The sequence below is a fragment of the Mobula birostris genome, chromosome 26 (genome assembly GCF_030028105.1).
Source record: "Mobula birostris isolate sMobBir1 chromosome 26, sMobBir1.hap1, whole genome shotgun sequence".
Taxonomy (NCBI): domain Eukaryota; kingdom Metazoa; phylum Chordata; class Chondrichthyes; order Myliobatiformes; family Myliobatidae; genus Mobula; species Mobula birostris.
Window position 1 is genome coordinate 6,075,137 of NC_092395.1, and position 17,668 is coordinate 6,092,804.

Here is a 17,668-nt window from a genome sequence, read left to right on the forward strand (position 1 = left end):
TTCCACAGTCAGTCACATAAATCATATTTCTTCCCCGTTCTGATGTTTGGTCTGAACAATAACTGAACCTCTTGACCACATCTGCATGCGTTTATGTATCGAATTGTTGCCACATGATTGGTTGATTAGATACTTGCATGACCGAGCAGGTGTACAGGTGTACCTAATAGAGTGGCCAGTGAGTGTATTTGCTGCCGTTGATTGTAACAATATTCCACCAGCTGGAGACCTGTGGAGTTCAGTAACATCAAGATCTGAATCTGCAATGGCATCCCAGTAAATTAAATCAGGAAAGCTCTCCAACGCCTCTACTCTCTGAGGAGGCTGAAGAGAGCCGGACTTAACACATCCATACTCACATCATTCTACAGATGCACAGTAGAGAGCATCCTAACAAGCTGCATCACTGCATGTTATGGAAACAGCACTGCGGCGGACAGGAAGAATCTACTCCGAGTAATTAAAACTGCCTCATGCATCACCAGCACCAGCCTACCCACCATCAAAGGCATATAAGCTGAAAGGTGGTTGAAAAGGGCCAGTAATATCATGAAAGCTCCTACCCACCCTGCTCATGGACCGTTTGTCATCAGGAGTTACTTTCTCCAACTCCTCCACCCGCTAACTTACCCCTCCAGTCCCCCAACCAGCACTACTTTATCATTTCCCGTCAGTCACCTTACGTACAGACAATCCTATGCCTATCAATTTATGGACATAGAATCAGTCTATCTATATCTATGTATATATGTATATAAGCTATCTGATGTCTTTAAATTTATTGCATTTTCTATTATTATGTCTTATTGTGTTTTTTTGTGCTACATCGAATCTGGAGCAACACTTATTTTGTTCTCCTTTACACTTATGTACTAGAAATGACATTAAAAAATCTTGAACTTTGATCTAATAATCTTCTTAACCTCAATGGCAGATCAGGATCTTAAAAACTCTTAAAAGAATGGAACAATGCCAACTTATGTCTATTCTGCTGACATCAGCTTTTGAAGTCTGTCATATCAATAAATAAGAAACTGTTTCAAATTGAACATGCCTAACTCTGTCTACCCAGGGAATTCCCCATCACCTGTGTGTTTCTCTAATGATTTCAGGTGAGTCTTTCACATTAATATTTCTGTCTCTTTATGGTGTCTTTCAAGAGCACACATCAAAGAAGAAGCACTGAGCCTCAAGTCTCAACCTGAGAATGAATGACTTATTGTCTCTCTAATTTCCTTTCTCTCCTTTTAGGAAATGTTCTTCCCTCTCTGATTTGCATCATCTGATCACTGGAATTGCTCAAGTCCAAGAATGGAAAAACCTAAAAAAGTGGAGACCTGGTAGTGGGTATAGCCCAGTCCACCAGCGCATCTACTTTCTTAGAAGTTTGTCATCTGAAACTTCGACAAACTTACCCATTCCCTTACTGACATGTTTGTCCATGGCCTCCTCTACTGCCATGATGAGGCCCACTCATGTTGGAGGAGGGAACCTCATATTCTGTCAGGGTAGTCTCCAACTTGATGGCAAGATTTTCTAACCTCGTAATTTCTCCTCCTCCTTTATTTCTTTTTCATTTCCCAATTCTGGTATCCCTCTCACTCCTTCTCACCTACCCACCACTTCCCTCTGGTGCTCCTCTTCTTCCCTTTCTTCCATGATCTACAGTCCTCTTTTATCAGATTTCTTCTTCTTCGGTCCTTTATCTTTTCCACTTAGTACCTCTCAGCTCCTCACTCCACCCCCCTTCCACCTTCTTATTTTGGCTTCTACCTCCTTCATTTCCAGATCTGATGAAGGGTCTTGGTCCAAAATGTTGACTGTTCGTTCCCCTCCATAGATGCTGCCTGTCATGCTGAGTTCCTCCAGCATTTCCAGGCCTTGTCAAAGGCTTTGCTAAAATCCATGCAGACATCATCCACTGCCTTGCCTTCATCAACTTTCCTGGTAGTTTCCTCGAAAAAACTATAGGATTGGTTGGACACAACCTACCACGCAGAAAGCTGTGTTGATCACTCCACTATCTCTTCTGGTTCTCTGGTTCCCATTCCCCTGCAGCTCTAGTTTAAACTTCTCCCACTGTGCAGCGCTAGCAAATCTTCCCTCAAGGATATTAGTCCCCCTCCAGTTCAGGTGCAAACTGTCTCTTCTGTTCAAGTTCCAACCTTCCCTGGAAGAGAGCCCAATGATCCCGACACCAACTCCTTAGCCACGTATTAAACTATATGACCTTCCTATTTCAGGCCCTCACTAGCACGTGGTTTGGGTAGCAATCCTGAACCCACATCCTTGAAGGTCCTGCCATTTAACTTAACTCCTTATTCCCTGAACTCATTTTGCAGGACCCTGTCACACTTCCTACCGTGTCATTGGTACCAATGTGGGTCACAACCTCTGGCTGATCACCCTCCCACTTAAAAATGCTGTGGACTCGATCCAAGATATCCTGGACCCTGACACCTGTTAGGCGACATGCCATCTGGGAATCTTGTTCTCATCCACAGAACCTCCTGTTTGTTCCCCTAACCATTGAATCTCCTATCATTACAACTTGCTCCTTCACCGCCCCCCCCTCCACCTTCCCCTTTGAGCCACAGAACCAGACTCACTGCCAGAGACCTGACTGCTGTGGCTTTCCTCTGCTAGGTCATTTCCCCAATAGTATCCAAAGCGGTATACCTGATGTTGAGGGGAATGGCCAGGTGGGTACCCTGCACTGCCTACCTATCTCCTTTCCCCCTCCTGTTGGTCATCCAATTACCTGCGTCCTGCACCTTGGTTATAACTACCTCCCTGTATGTCCTGTCTATCAACCCCTCAGCCTCCCAAATAATCTGGAGTTCATCCAGCTCCAGCTCCAATTCCTTAACGCAGACTGTAAGAAACTGCAGCTGGATGTACTTCTTACAAGAGTAGTTGCGAGGGACACGGGAGCTCTCCCTGCCTTCCCACATCCCGCAAGAGGAGCATTCCTCTATCCTGCCTGACATTCTCACTGCTATATCTATGTAAAGAGAAAGATAGAAAAATTAAATGGAAGAAATCTCTTTCCAGCCTCTGACTCTCCCCACCCATGCCTCTGTGAGCCAAAGCCTAAAGTTCCCACTCTAACACTGACCTACTCACACAGTGATCGCTTCCACAATAGTTGCTCTGCTTAAACAACTTTTTTTTTAATTAGGCCTTCCCAATTACACACACCCCAATGTCTCCTAGTGACGTGTAGTGTGCAAAATGTCCTGGATGCCCCACTCGCTTATTTTGAAATCTACCTCTCACTACTCACCCTCCAATGTCTCCTAGTCATGTATGGCACACAGAATTTCATCCTTAAGAAGGAAGAGAGGCAGAAGAAAGGAAATTATAGGATAGGTAGCTTAACTACAGTGGTTGGGATGATGAAGAAGTCCATTATTAAGGATGAGGTTTTGGAGTACTTAGAGGCACATGATAAAATAGGCCAAGTCAACATGCTTTCCTTCAGGGGAAATATTGTCTGACAACTCTGTTGGTATTCTTTGAGGAAATAATAGGCAAGTTAGTCAAAGGAGAGTCAGTGGATGTTATTCACTTGGCTTTTCAGAATGCCTCTGACAAGGTGTTGCATATAAGGCTGCTTAACAAAGATAAGATCCCCTGGTATTACAGGAAAGACTCTAGCATGGATAGAAGATTTGATGACTGGCAGGAGGCAAAGAATGGGAAAAAGGGGGCCTTTTCTGGCTGGCTGCCACTGACAAGTTATATTCATTATGGGTCGATGTTGATGCATTATATGTCAACGATTTGGGTGACAGAATTGGTGGCTTTGTGGCCAGGTTTGCAGATGATACAAAATAAGTGGAGGGGCAGGTAGTGTTGAGGGAGGAAGGAGTGCACAAAAGGACCTAAACAGAATGGGAGAATGGGCAAAAACCTGGCAGATGGAATATAATGTAGGGAAGTGTACAGCCATGCACTTTGATAGAAGGAATAAATGTGCAGACTATTTTCTAAATGGGGAGAAAATTCAAAATTAAGAGGTGGGAGCTCTGTGCTGGATTCCTGAAAAGTTAACTTACAGGTTGAGTCAGTGGTGAGGAACGTAATTACAGTGTTCTCTGAAGCCTATCGAATATAGAAAGCCCTAGATAGAGTGGAAGTGAGGTGAATATTTCCTATAATAGGCAGTCTTGACCAGACGGCCAAGCTTCTGAAGAGGGATGTCCATTTAGAACAGAGATGAGGAGGAAATTCTTTAGCCAGAGGGTAGTGAATCTGTAAAATTCATTGCCACAGATGGCTGGGGGGGGCCAAGTCATTGGGTATATTTAAAGTGATAGATTCTTAATTAGTCAGGGTTTCAAAGGTTACGGGGAGAGGGCGGGAGAATGGTGTTGAGAAGGATAATAAATCAGCCATGATGGAATAGTGTAGAAGACTCGATGGGCCAAATGGCCTAACTCTGCTCCTTTGTCTTATGGCATGAGAGTTCTGTTCGATCAGACCATGGACCGTAAGACCATAAGATATAGGAAACCGTGGGAAGGGTCCTTGACTGAACTGAATTGGATTGGATTGAATTATTCTTGTCAAATGTACTAGGATACAGTGGAAACTTGTTTTGCATGCTAACCATGCAGATAATTTTATTACATCAGTGCATTGGCGTAGTACAAGGGAAAACAATAACCAAAATTGTGCAGCATGGGCACAGGCCATTTGGCCCATCTGGTCTGTACTAACCACTGAGGAAGTACAAGGGAAAGCAATAACCAAATTCACACAGGCCTTTTGGCCCAACTGGTCTGTACTAACCACTGAGGTAGTACAAGGGAAAACAATAACAGAATGTAGAATAAAGTGTTACAGTTACAGAGAAAGTGCGGCGCAGGCAGTTAATAAGATACAAAGTCATAATGAAGTAAATTGTGAGGTTAAGAAGCCATACTATCATACCAGAGGACTATTCAATAGCCTTGTAACAGCTGGTAAAGAGCTGTCCTTGAGACTGCTGGTGTGTGTTTTCTTTCTATTTTCTGCCCAATAGAAGAGGCGAAAGCGGGAATGCCCAGGTGGGTGGGGTCTTTGATTACGTTGGCTGATGCCCGATCCCAAGGCAGCAGAAAGAGTAGGCAGCGTCAAAGGAGGAGAGGGTGATTTTTGTGATGGACTGGGCAGTGTTCACATCTCTCTGCAATTTCTTTTGCTCTAGGGCGGAGCAGTTGACATACCAAGCTGTGATGCATCGAGGAAGGGTCTTGGAAAAATTGGTGAGGGGTCATTTGGAACTTGCTGAATTTCAGTTAACCGTATTACTTAGATTAACCAGAGAAACACACACAAAGTGCTGGAGGAACTCAGCAGGTCAGACAGCATTGGTAGAAATTAATAAACAGTCGATGTTTCGGGCCAAGACCCCTCATCACAATTCTCATCATCAGTCTTGATGAAGGATCTCAGCCTGAAACATCGACTGTTTATTGTTTTCATGGATGCTGCCTGACCTGCTGAGTTCCTTCAGCCTTTTGTGTGTGTTTCTCTGAATTTCCAGCACCTGCACAACTTCTGTGTTTATTGCTTAGCTTCACCCATTCTTTTACACCTCTCAGTTAATTTACTCCAGAATCAATATATATCTTCTTATATGTCAGACTTAATCGTCTTTAATTTCAGGCAATGAAGTGATCCCCTCTGACGTGTTCTTGCAAGCAGTTTACTGAGTTGTTTAAATAATATTCACCTCTCTTCCATTCCTGTCATTCCCATTCACATTCCATCTTGTCCTATTCCCAGCTCTTCACATCGCATTTTGTCCCATTCCATTCTCTTCCCATTCCCTGCTTTTCCCAGTGCCTAGGGAAGTTTCTCAGCTTTAGTTATAACTTTGAGTTACGCACCACTCTTCCTCCTTTAGACAGCTATGCCCACAAAGTTAGACTCAACTGATTAACTCTTTAATCCATATAGCAAAAAACTGGATTATTCAGTGAAAGCTTAGAAAATGAAATACGGCACGAAAATGGGGCGGTATGGGCTTACATTTAAAGTGGAGGTTGATAAGTTCTTGATTTGTCAGGGTGTCAGAGATTACAGGGAGAGGGCAGGAGAATGGGGTTGAGAGGGATAGTAAATCAGCTGTGGAACGATGGAGCAGACTCAGTGGGCTGAATGGCCTCATTCTGCTCCTATGTCTTATGGTCTTATGTATTTAACGAAACAGACCATTCGGTATGACAAGGCAACACTCACTGAAGACAACTTGCCCTGGGGTTAAAGGACTGTGTATGTGTGTGGAGGGGTGGTGGGGGAGAGGGAGGTGGGAGGAACGGGGCTTGTTTTGCTGTTGTTGTTTTGTTGCTTGTTGTGGTCTGTGTTGCTCTGCCAAGCATTGTGGTGGAGTGTGTGGTGATGCTTCCAGGCTGCCTCCAGCACACACTTAGGTGTGTTGGTGTTAATACCAATGACATATTTCAGTCTATGGTTTGACGTACATGTGGTAAATAAACAGACCTGATTCTGAATCTGAAAGTCTGAATCATCATGCTTCCACTTCCCCGAATCCTACACTACACTAGTACTTTTTTTCATCAATGACCATGATCCTTCTATTGAGGACACAGAACATACTGGTGCAATCCTACACTACCGTCACATCCGCCATACTGTCTGCATTGGTGCAGCGTCCTCTCACGGTACATAAAAACTACAGCAAAACTACAGGGGTGTTGGCATTAAAGACTGAACTGAAATCGAGGAAGAGAATCCGGACGTATAACCCAGGGGAGTCGGGGTAGAGACCTTGAAGACTAGGTGAAGTCGAGACTGATGTTAGCTGCATTACCTACGGATCTGTTTGCTCTGTGGGTGAACTGCAGCAGACTGAGGAAGGTTTGAGTTATGGATTTGAAGAATGATATGACCAGCCTTCTTTAAGCAACACACATCAAAGTTGCTGGTGAACGCAGCAGGCCAGGCAGCATCTCTAGGAAGAGGTACAGTCGACGTTTCAGGCCGAGACCCTTCGTCAGGACTAACTGAAGGAAGAGTTAGTAAGAGTTTTGAAAGTGGGAGGGGGAGGGGGAGATCCAAAATGATAGGAGAAGACAGGAGGGGGAGGGATGGAGCCAAGAACTGGACAGGTGATTGACAAAAGGGATATGAGAGGATCATGGGACAGGAGGTCCGGGGAGAAAGAAAGACGGTGGGGGGGGGACCCAGAGGATGGGCAAGGGGTGTAGTCAGAGGGACAGAGGGAGAAAAAGGAGAGTGAGAGAAAGAATGTGTGTATAAAAATAACAGATGGGGTACAAGGGGGAGGTGGGGCATTAGCGGAAGTTAGAGAAGTCGATGTTCATGCCATCAGGTTGGAGGCTACCCAGACGGAATATAAGGTGTTGTTCCTCCAACCTGAGTGTGGCTTCTTCTTTACAGTAGAGGAGGCTGTGGATAGACATGTCAGAATGTGAATGGGATGTGGAATTAAAATGTGTGGCCACTGGGAGATCCTGCTTTCTCTGGTGGACAGAGCGTAGGTGTTCAGCGAAACGATCTCCCAGTCTGCGTCGGGTCTCACCAATATATAAAAGGCCACATCGGGAGCACCGGATGCAGTATATCACCCCAGCCGACTCACAGGTGAAGTGTCGCCTCACCTGGAAGGACTGTCTGGGGCCCTGAATGGTGGTAAGGGAGGAAGTGTAAGGGCATGAGTAGCACTTGTTCTGCTTTTTTAAGCTTTCTTTATGACTTCTGTAATGGTCAGTAGTTATTGAGTCCAGTAAGATTTGATTACTTTTTGAGGATTAGATTATGAAGACATGTAGTCCCCTTTTATTGTCATTTAGTAATGCACGCATTAAGAAATGATAAATTATTTCCTCCAATGTGATTATCACAAAACACAAGACAGACCAAGACTGAAAAAACTGACAAAGCCACATAATTATACATATATTTACAACAGTGCATAATACCATAACTTGATGAAGAAAGTCTGTGAGCACAGTAAAGTTCAAAGTTTCTCAAATATCCCACATCTCACGCAGACGGGAGAAGGAAGAAAAACTCTCCCTGCCATGCCGACCACAATCCGACTCTGAGTCATCCGAAAACTTCGAGCTCTGATCAGCTCTCCGACACCGAGTACTGAGCGGCATCTCTGCCGAACGATCCGACCTCCTTCTCGGTCGCCAAAAGCAGGCAAGGCCGGGGATTTTGAGGCCCACCCTCTGAAAGATTCACGACCACACAGTAACGATAGCAGCGAACGGGCGTTTCCGAAATTTCTCCAGATGTTCCTCTGTGCTTTCACGTCCATTCTCCATCAAACCAGGATTGTCCACGGCCCCTATTTAACAGATATAACATCATTTTTCACTGGAGAGCTGTGCACGCGTGGCGCGTAGCCATCTTCTCCTCCTGCCGGATTCTCCACATTCCCATCAGTTGCCCCTAGGATTTAATTTCCACGTGCATTCTTGGGGCAATTGACTAACCACCTTCACCGGTATGGGATGTGAAGGAAACCAGAGAACCAGGAGGAAGCCCATGTGGTCGCAGGGGAAACCTGCAAACGCTATGCAAGAACCACTCGTGGTCTGTGCTGAACTGAGGTCGCTGGTGCTGAGAGGCAGCGAGTACTCTAGCTGTTTTACTGTGACTGCCCAGTAACCTTCTGGGATTGTTTTATATGTGGATTGCACATCACCAGCAGTTTGAGAACTCGTACAAAAGTTAATACATTCAAAGATCGGGTCTGGTGGCATAGTGGTTGGGTTATTGGACCAGAAACTAGAGTTGAGTTAATCAAAAGATGTGAATGTGAAATCAAGCAGGCATCTGAGGAACTTAAACTCAACTCAATAGGTATATGTGGAATTTAAAAAAAAACTATTCCCCTCAGCCCCCCTCTTCCTCTATTCCCCACTCTGACCTGCACCTCTTCTCACCTATCTATGACTTCCTACTGGATCCCCTCCTCCTTCCCTTTCTCTTATGGCCCACTATCCTCTCCTATCAGATTCCTTCCTCTCCAGCCCCCTCTCACCTTCCAACTAGCCTGCTTCCCCTACCCCCCCAACATCTGATGTCTTCCCCCCTTTCTTCTCAGTCCTGTAGTAGGGTCTCAGCCCGAAACGGCGACTGTTGATTCATGACCATAAATGCTGTCTGGTCTGCTGTGTTCCTCCAGCATATTGTGTGTCTTGTTTTAAAAAGCTATTTTCAGTGACTGCAACCAACAAACTACAAGATCTCTCCTCCTTTACCTACCTAATCTTCCCCTTCTTACCTGGAATCAGATTCAAATTCAGATTCAGATTTACTTCTTGCATTTACAGACCTGTGCAAAAGTCTTAGGAACATTCAGTATACTGCACGTAGCTAGGGTGCCAAAGGCTTTGCACACTACTGTATTTGTCAATGTGGAGCGGAGAGTGAGTTTGTAGATCTGGAGGGAGCAAAGGATGTTGGGAGTGGCAAGGGTGGAGTGCCGTGGAAGGGGTGTGGGATGGGTGGCAGAGAAGGAGTGCCAGGGGCGGGGAATGGCACAGATAAAGGCACACCCATCCCTGAGACACCAGGCGAGGACATTTGATTCCAAACAGTTGGTTTATTGATCATTACAGAATGTCTCTCTGGTGCTTACCACTCCCTCCCCTCCCCCTTCCCCTTTTCCCAACCATGATTCCCCTCTCCCTGTCCCCTTCCCACTCTTAGTCCACAACAGAGACCCAGATCAGAATCAGGTTTATCATCACTCACATGTGTCATGAATAGTGGCAGAAGTACAGTGCAATAAATAAAATCACTACAGTACTGAGCAGAAGTCTTAGGCTCCTTAGTGTTCTCTGTGTGTGTGTGTGTGTGTGTGTGTGTGTGTGTGTGGGTGCCTCAGACTTTTGCACAGTACTGTACATTGAAATGCATCATATATGTTAAAAATAACCAGTACAGCTAAGTGATGCCAACATAGCAAACCCACGGTGTTATGCAGAATAACACAAGTAACAACAAAACAAGAAACAGCAGCAAAAACAAGCTCCTTTCCCACTCCTCCACTGACCCATCCCCTCACACACACAAACAGGCCTCCAAACCCGGGTACGGCCTATCCACCTGGGCTTCCATTCACCTGTCAGCCACCAGCTTGAGCTTCTTTTCTGGCTTCTGCTCTTTTCCTTTCCAGTCCCAATGAAGGATTTCAGCTTTGAAATTTCGACTGTTCATTTCCCTCCAGAGGAGCTGCCTGAGTTCTTCCGGCATTCTGTGCGTGTTTCTCCAGATTTCAGGTTTCTTCTATCTCCCTTGTGCCTACTGGTTTCCTCTCGTCTTTCAGGGATGGGAACCTGGCATTCTTACCTGGTCTGGCCTCTACTCACACCAGGCGCACCAGCATGGTTAACTCTTAACCACCTCCACAGCGCAAAAGTTCAAAGTTGAAAATTTCAAAGTAAGCTTATTGTCAAAGTACACATATGTCAGCATTTACATATCTGAGACTTATTTTCCTGCAGGCATTCACAGTCGATATAAAGAAACACAATAGAATCAATGAAAGACTGAGCCCATCAGGATGGACAAACTGTGCAAATACAAAAATAAAGAAAATAATAATAATAATAACACACGACCAGGAGGGTAACACAAAAATATCAAAATACATAATAAAAGGCCAACAAATTCATGAAGATAAATGCAGGAAATGCCAAGGGAAACCAGAAACAATCCAAACACATTACAGGATCCTGCAACAGTTTAACTCAATCTGATTACTCACACAGTCACAATCAGGCGGCAAACATCATTCACCAAAATCTTGCTTTAAAACACAAACTTGTAAAAGGCACCATACCTTAATATATATACAAGCCTGATCCAGTTTCAGAGTTAGAGTCCCACAAATTATATTATGACATCCCCTTCTCGCAATTCTTCCGTCTCCGCCGCATCTGCTCTCAGGATGAGGCTTTTCATTCTAGGACGAGGGAGATGTTTTCCTTTTTTAAAGAAAGGGGCTTCCCTTCCTCCACTATCAACTCTGCTCTTAAACGCATCTCCCCCATTTCACGTACATCTGCTCTCACTCCATCCTCCCGCCACCCCACTAGGAATAGGGTTCCCCTGGTCCTCACCTACCACCCCACCAGCCTCCGGGTCCAACATATTATTATCCGTAACTTCCGCCACCTCCAACGGGATCCCACCACTAAGCACATCTTTCTCTCCCCCCTCTCTCTGCTTTCCGCAGGGATCGCTCCCTACACGTCTCCCTTGTCCATTCGTCCCCCCCATCCCTCCCCACTGATCTCCCTCCTGGCACTTATCTGTGTAAGCGGAACAAGTGCTACACATGCCCTTACACTTCCTCCCTTACCATCATTCAGGGCCCCAAACAGTCCTCCCAGGTGAGGCGACACTTCACCTGTAAGTCGGCTGGGGTGATGTACTGTGGCCTTTTATACATTGGCGAGACCCGACGCAGACTGGGAGACCACTTTGCTGAACACCTACGCCCTGTCTGCCAGAGAAAGCAGGATCTCCCAGTGGCCACACATTTTAACTCCACATCCCATTCCCATTCTGACATGTCTATCCACGGCCTCCTCTACTGTAAAGATGAAGCCACACTCAGGTTGGAGGAACAACACCTTATATTCTGTCTGGGTAGCCTCCAACCTGATGGCATGAACATCGACTTCTCTAACTTCTGCTAATACCCCACCTCCCCCTCGTACCCCATCTGTTACTTATTTTTATACACACGTTCTTTCTCTCACTCTCCTTTTTCTCCCTCTGTCCCTCTGAATATACCCCTTGCCCATCCTCTGGGTTTCCCACCCCCCACCCCTGTCTTTCTTCCCGGACCTCCTGTCCCATGATCCTCTCGTATCCCCTTTTGCCTATCACCTGTCCAGCTCTTGGCTCCATCCCTCCCCCTCCTGTCTTCTCCTATCATTTTGGATCTCCCCCTCCCCCTCCCACTTTCAAAACTCTTACTCACTCTTCCTTCAGTTAGTCCTGACGAAGGGTCTCAGCCTGAAACGTCGACTGTACCTCTTCCTAGAGATGCTGCCTGGCCTGCTGCATTCACCAGCAACTTTGATGTGTGTTGCTTGAATTTCCAGCATCTGCAGAATTCCTGTTGCTTAAATTATGACAGATCAGTTACTACAGATAGGACAATCCGTTATAACAGTCCAGATATACTAATACAGGATAAACAAGCAAGAACAACTTACCTAATGGATGTAGCCATTCCAAACACACAGAACATACAGAAATCAATAAGTGAAAAACACCAGAAATATGCTGAATTAAAATAGGAAACTGACAGACTATGGAACATGAACAGGGTATACACTGTCCCAATAGTAATATCTACAACTGGTATCATCACAAAGTCACTGTTCAATAGAATTAACCAGTTATGCCTACGGAACAATATTTATGTAAATCTTCAGAAAGCCACAATACTAAACACGACTAAAACAGTCTAAAATTTCCCAGCATTTAAGAAATGAGTGCGCTTGGCTATGCCCATACCTTACGTTTTACCAGCTTGAACTGGGAGAAAGTAAATAATAACAGCAATAATAAATAAATAAATAATCAATAAATATTGAGAACATGAGATGAAGAGTCCTTGAAAGTGATTCTATAGGTTGTGAGAACAGTTCTGTGATGGGGTGAGTGAAGTATCCCCTCTGGTTCAGGAGCTTGATGGTTGAGGGGTAATAATTACTCCTGAACCTGGTGGTGTGGGTCCTGTGGCTCCTGTACCTGCTTCCTGATGGCAGCAGCAAGAAGAGAGCATAGTCTGGGTGGTGGGGGTCCTTGATGATGGATGTTCAGGGGCAATAAATTACAGCATTGGTGGTGATGGCCGCATCCTGTGTATGAATGTTTTTAAACAATACATGCAACATCAATTCTACATCTTTCCCTGGCAAACACACACGGAACTGACGCAGGGTCTCGGCCCGAAACGTTGACTGTACCTCTTCCTTGAGATCCTGCCTGGCCTGCTGCGTTCACCAGCAACTTTGATGTGTGTTGCTTGAATTTCCAGCATCTGCAGATTTCCTCGTGTTTGCGTTTTTAAACACACAGAACTACTTGCTTTTCTAAAAGGTACATTATTAGATAACCTTTGATTTGTCAAAATAAATGCAACACTTCCCATAGAATTAATTTTGCCTTATCGTAGAATATTCTCAATCTTCCCCACTGAAAAGAGGGAAACTATCTTTGGTCTATTTCCTTAACACTTCATGTTTAATATTAGTATTTTAATCTTTCAGTAAAATTCATTGCCTTGTCTGACAAGTGTTTGCATCATCTCATGTATTGCAACCCAAATTCAGAAACAGCCTGATTATGTACATACTTCCTTTCGTTTTTATGCTTGTGTATATTTCCTCTTGGAATATTCAGCTTGAAAATGACATCCAATTGAAATCTTGTGATGATTTCAGCAGCTGGTTTTAAGAAAATCAGTTGTATAGCTGCTGGTATCAAGATTATCCCTATATGGTACTGAAGTAACACTGATTTTATAAGTCACCTTTGCTTAAATAAAATAATCCTGTTCTATTTATCACATCTTTTGCACTTTGCTTTATTCATATAAATCCCCTTGCATTACAAAGCTTTTGAGAAGCTCAATAATATTTGCAGCCAACCATGTTTGTTTGTCTGTTTATTTATTTATTTATGTTTTGAGATACAGTGTGGAACAGGCCCTTCCTGGCCCATCAAGCCGCGCTGCCCAGCAACCCACCGATTTAACCCCAGCCTAATCACAGGACACCCTACAATGACCAGTTAGCCTACTAACCAGCATGTCTTTGGATTGCGGAAAGAATCTGGAGTACCTGGATTCCACAGGGAGGATGTACAAACTCTTTACAGAGGACGCTGAACTCCGGCGCTCTGAGCTGTAATAACGTTACGCTAACCGCTTTGCTACCGTGGTGCCTTTTATGATTAAAGCACCCCCTCTGATTGCTATTCAGAAGAAACACTGAAACACAGGGGTTCCCAACCTGAAACTCCTCGATTAATGGTAGGGTTTGCTGTTGTTCCTTCTCACACCTTATGGCACATCGGGCGGCATTTTTTGCTGTTTTCTTAGCAATTGTCTGTTTTTTTATGAGGCTGAGTTGCTAGCTCGATGCTCAATCCAGCATGGATGGGAAGCATGCCAGGAGATGGCGGGATTCGAACCCGGGACCATTTGCCTCGAAGTCTGGTGCTGATCCCACTACACCACTGGCCGGCCTAAATGACAGGGGTCCATGGGATAAAAAAGCTTGGGAACACCTGCAATGCATACTTTGTAAAATTCAAGCATCTGATACTTATACTCAAACCTTTACTTGCTTCATCCTCTATTTTCTCTTTGCAAGACAGTGATTATCATCTCCAACACTTTGCTTCTAACTTACAGAACGCTTTGCTGAACTAGCAGCCGTTTCTCAGGGAAACGCACGGCGGAAATGTGGAGGTTGGCTAGGGAGCACTTGCACGGAGTTCTGTCGGGTCTGATCCTGCTGACGCCTCCTGGCCTTGCTGCACATACAGGGTTCTCCCTGTTTCCACCCAGCCAACAGGACTCACCTGCTGCTCCTGCCAGACTCATCACCTGCAGCCTATTTACCCCCAGTTTTCAACCATGGCCCTTGTTCACTCATCAAACCAGCTGGCCTCAGCCACTTGCTCCTAGCTTCCACTCTCCCTGCCTGAATATTGTTGTCTGTTGTGTTAGTTTCTGTTCTCTATTGTTTTGTGGCTCCTCATGGCTTGTTACTTTGCGGTCTATTACTAAAAGTTATCGATTATTGCTGAATCCTCTCCGCTGCTCTGCTTTTGGGTCAAGTTTTCTCAACATTTCCTGACAGTCTTGTCCCATTGAGACAGGGAAAGGATGGGATGGTGAAGGAAACATGTGGACCATCTAGCTAAGAGCAAGAAAGGTTTAGGAAGCAAAGATTACACAGGGCTCTGGAAAGCTACAGGGTAGCCAGGAATGAGCTTAAGAATGGACTTTGGAGAGCCAGAATGAGACTTGAGAAGGCCTTGGTGAGTAGGATTAAGGAAAACACTAAGGTGTTCTACAGTACGTGAAAGACAATAGGATGACTAGAGTGAGGGGAAGATTGATCAGAGATAGAAGAGGAAATATATGCCTATTAGGGTGCCATGGCAACTTCGCAGGGTGTCAGAGTTCGGAGTTCAATTCTAGCGTCCTGTATAAGAAATTTGCACGTCCTTCCCATGCAAATGTGGGATTCCTCGAGGTGCTCCAGTTTCCTTCCACAGCCCAAAGCCAAACTGTTCAGTAGGTTTATTGGTTATTGTAAATTGTCCTTTGATTAGGCTAGGGGTAAATAGAAGGGCTGGAAGGGCTTGTTCTGCACTGTATCTCTAAATAAAAATAAGAAACAAAATAGAGCTTGAGGAGGTTGTTAATGAATATTTTGCTTCAGTATTCAGCAATGAGAGGACCTCGACATTTGTGAGGAACAGTGTAAAACAGGCTGATAGGCTAGAACATGTCAATGTTAAGTAAGAGGATACGCTTGAACATTTGAAAAACATTAGGATAGATACAGTAAGGCCCCGAAGCCAGACGCAATACATCCCAGGTTACTATGGGAAGTGAGGGAAGAGAATGCTGCCCCTTTGGCAATGATCTTTGCGTCCTCACGAGCCACAGGAGTAGTCCCAGATGATTGGTGGGTGGTAAATGTTATTACTTTGTTCAAGAAAGGGAGCAGGGTTAACATTGAGAGATTACAGACAGTGAGTCTTAATTCAGTGGTGGCGAATTATTGGAGAAGTTTCTTCGGGATAGGATTTGTGAAGGGCAAGTCGTGTCTCATGAGTCTGATTGAATTCTTTGAGGATGTGACAGAACACATTGACGAGGGCAGAGCAGTGGATGTAGCGTATATGGATTTTAGTAAGTATTTTGATAAGGTCCCATGGGAGGCTCATTCAGAATGTCAGGAGACATGGGAACTTGGCTGCATGGATCCAGAAATGGCTTGGCCATAGAAGGCAGAGGGGTAGCTGTATATGGAGTGTATTCTGGAGGTCAGTGAGAGAGGTGTTCCACCGGGATCTTGTCTGGGGCCCCTGCTCTTTCTGATTAGGATGAGGAAGTGGAAGGGTGCGTTAGTAGGTCTGCAGATGACATGAAGGTTGGTGGTGTTGTAGATAGTGTAGAAGGTTGTCGGGGGATACAGCGGGACATTGATGGGATGCAGAGTTGGGCTGAGAAGCAGCAGATGGAGTCCCACACAGAAAAGTACAAAGCGATTCACTTTGGAAAGTTGAATTTGAAGGTAGAATATAGGGTTAATAGCAGGATTCTTAGCATTGTGGAGCAACAGAGCGATCTTCAGGTCCACGTCTATTGATTCCTCAAAGTTGCCACACTGTTGATAGAGTATTTAAGAAGGTGGATGGTGTGTTGACCTTCGTTAGTTAGGGGATTGAGTTCAGGAGCCACAAGGTAATGTTGAAACTCTATAAAACCCTGGCTAGACCACACTTGGAATTTTGTGTTCATTTCTGGTCGCCTCATTATAGAAAGGATGCGGAAGCTTTCGAGTGGGTGCAGAGGAGATTTACCAGGGTGCTGTCTGAATTAGAGAGCGTGTCTTATGAGGAAAGGTTGAGTATGCTAGGGCTTTTTCTCTTTGGAGTTAAGGAGGATGAGAGGTGACTTGATGGAGGTGTACCAGATGATAAGAGGTATACATCGAGTGGAGAGCCAGAGCCATTTTCCAGGGCACAAGTGGCTAATAGTAGAGGGTGGAGTTTTAAGGTGTTGGGAGGAAGTATGGTGGTGGTGGGAGGGGGAGTTTTAGAGGTAAACTTTTTATACAGAGACTGGTGGATGTATGGAATGTGGTGGTAGAGGCCGATGCACCAGGGACATTTAATAAACTCTTCAATAGGCACATAGATGTTAGAAAAATGGAGGGCTATGTGGGAAAGATTTATCTTAGTGTTGGTTAAACGGTTAGCACAATATTGTGGGCTGGAGTGTCTGTAAAGTTCTATAGTCTACATAATAGAACTTGAACTAATGATGGCCAACACTCCATATGGATTCTTAATCACCCTATCAGTCTTTGAGGGGCCTATGGACTTGGATCCCAAGGTCTCTCTGTTTCTCCACACTACTAAAAATCCTACTTTTAATGCTGTACTCTTCCTTCAAGTTTGACCTTCCAAAGAGGGCTGATCAAATCTTGAAACCTTTGTAATTTAGTCATTTACTACCTGACACGTGGCCTGGAGTTGTGGATAATTATGCAAGCAGCTTACCCATAAAGTTTGAGTGCTACTAGTTCATTGATGTGGCCCATCATAAAAACAAGGGACGCTGGAAATCCAGAGCCATATACAAAATGGCCAGGCAGCATCTATGGAGGGGAATTGACAGTCGACATTTTGGGCCTATTCAGTCTATGGCGGCCTGTTCTTTTTTGCCTAGTCCCATCTAACCACACCCGAACCATAGACCTCCATACCCTTCTCATCTATATACTTATCCAAACTTCTCTTCGATGTTGCAATTGGACCTGCAGCCGCCGCTTTGCTGGCAGCTCATTTCACACTCTCACCACCCTCTGAGTGAAGACGTTCCCCTCAGGTTCCACTTAAACATTTC